Below are 2,580 nucleotides of genomic sequence, written 5' to 3'. Positions count from 1 at the left end.
AGTCAGTTCCAACTCATAGTGACCCTGTATAGGGTTTCCAGGGAGCGGCTGCTGGGTTTGAACTGTCAACTTTATGATTCAAACCAACTTGCAGTCCAGTGCTTTATCCTGCAGTGCCACACCAGGACTCCATTGTTGTTGTTGTTGCTGTTGTTAAGTGCCGTCAAGTTGATTCTGACTCATAGCAATCCTGCATAGGGTTTCCAAGGAGCAGCTGGTGAGCTTGAACCTCCAACCTTGCAATTCAAATGACTTTGCAGTCTGATGCAGTAACCCACAGCACCACACCAGGACTCTGGACTCCATTGTTATGTGCTGCCAAATCAGTTCTGACTCATAATGACTCTGTACAGGGTTTCTGAGAGCAGCTGGGGGTTTTGAACTACCAAGTTTGCTGTTAGCAGTCCAGTGCGTGTGAAATTATTTGTTTACTTTGACCATTCATTTAATTTTCAGTATTATTTATCACTGAACTTTATGCCAGGGTATATGGTGGCAAAAAAGCTCCTGTTGTGTTGATATAACAGATAGACATAATAAGAAAAAGAGGAATCAAGAATGATTCTCGAGGTTTTGGCTGATAGCACTTGCTGTTGAATTGTGGTGTATGAAGAAAGAGAGGAATCTGATAAATGTTATGAAGAAAATCAGAGCAGATCATGGAGATTGAATGTGATGAGAGGTTGTTATTTTACATAGAGAGATCAGGGACGGTCTCTCTAAGGAGCAAGACTATAGGAATATATGTGTTACAGTAAGAGATAATCCTAAAATAAGGACAGACTTGGCATGTTCAAAGTATTCCAGTAACAGCATAGAGGTCAGGGCTGGAACAGGCTAAGTGAGTTAAGATGAAGCTAAAGGGTTCATCAGGAGCAGGACATGTAGGACTTTGCGTGAAAGGACAGGACTTGGAATCTTATTCTAAGGTGGATTTGAAACCACTGGAGGGTTCTGGGAGTGGAAAATAATTTATCTGATTCAAGTTTATAAAGATCACTTCAACTGTTGTGTGGAGAGTAAGTCTAGAAGAGGAAAGAAGAGAAACCAAGGCCAGCACAGTAATCCAGGGAAGAGATGATGATGGCTTGGGCTAGGTGATAGTAAGCGATAGGAAATGGTCAGATTTGAATTCATTGTGAAGGGAATGCTGATAGACTTGCAGTTGGATTGTGGTGTGTGAAAAAAAAGAGGAATCAAGAGTGATTCTTGAGGTTTTGGCTTTGGTATTTGGGTGACTCTGTGAAGTATTTTAGGAGCTCTGATAGCATAGTGGTTATGAGTCAGGCTGCTAACATCAAGGTCAGCAGTTCAAAACAGCCAATCATTCCATGGAACAAAGATGAGGCTTTCTGTCCTATAAAGATTTATAGCCTCGGAAACCCTATAGAGGGTCACTATGAGTCAGAACTGACTTGGCAGCACATAACCACCACCACCAAGTTTTTAGAAAGACAGATAATACTCATAGAAGGCTGGGTTTGAGGGGCAAATGATCAAAAGTTATGTTATGAACACTTAAAGTTTGAGAATTTTGTTATAATTCTAAGGGCAGTTTTGAATAGGGAGTTAGAATACATTCTTAGAATTTGGGCAAAAGGAGATATAGTTGGGAATCATCAGAGCATATTCAACATTTATTGTGTAAATTGTTAAGTAGTGTTCTAAATACTCTACATGAAATAACTCAGTTCATCTTCATAACAACTCCAACGGGTAGGCAATATTATTATCTCCTTTACAAGTAAAAACACTAATATACAAAAAGTTTCATAACTTGTTTGAGGTCACACAAAAGAGCCTAGATTCAAACACAAGTCTTAATGAAAAGCAGTCTATAAGGTATAATTTGTCTGTGATTTCTGCATTTCTGGAAGGTGGTTTTGGCACTTACATGAGATCACCTGAATTGTTTACAGTCATTCATTGATGTTGTTGTTGTTAGGTGCCACCAAGTTGATACTGACTCTTAGGGACCCTATGCACAACAGAACGAAACACTGCCCAGTCCTGGGCCAATATCAGCATTGTTGCCATGCTTCAGCCCATTGATGCTGCCACTTTGCCAATCCGTCTTGTTGGGGGTCTTCCTATTTTTCTCTGACCCTCCACCTTACCAAACATGACATCCTTACCTCTGACCCTCCACCTTACCAAACTTCTCCAGTGACTGGTCCATCCTGACAATATGTCTGAAGTATGAGAGACAAAGTTTGGCCATCCTGGCCCACAAGGAGCACTCTGGCTGCACTTCTTTCAAAATGGATCTATTGGGTTTTTTGGCACCCATGGCACTTTCAATATTCTCCTCCAACACCATAACTCAAAAGCATCAATTCTTCTATGGTCTTCCTTGTTCACTTTCCAGCTTTCACACGCATATGAGGTGATTAAAAATACCATGGCTTGGGTTAGGTGAACTTTAGTCCTTAAGCTGACATCTTTGTTCTTCAACACTTTAAAAAGGTCTTGTGCAGCTGATTTGCCTAAGGTAATACGTCGTTTAATTTCTTGATTGCTGCTTCCATGAGGGTTGATAGTTGATCCAAGAAGAATGAAGTCCTTGACAATTTCAATCTT

The sequence above is a fragment of the Chrysochloris asiatica genome, unplaced genomic scaffold (genome assembly GCF_000296735.1).
Source record: "Chrysochloris asiatica unplaced genomic scaffold, ChrAsi1.0 scaffold00033, whole genome shotgun sequence".
Lineage (NCBI taxonomy): Eukaryota > Metazoa > Chordata > Mammalia > Afrosoricida > Chrysochloridae > Chrysochloris > Chrysochloris asiatica.
This window is presented reverse-complemented; position numbering follows the sequence as displayed.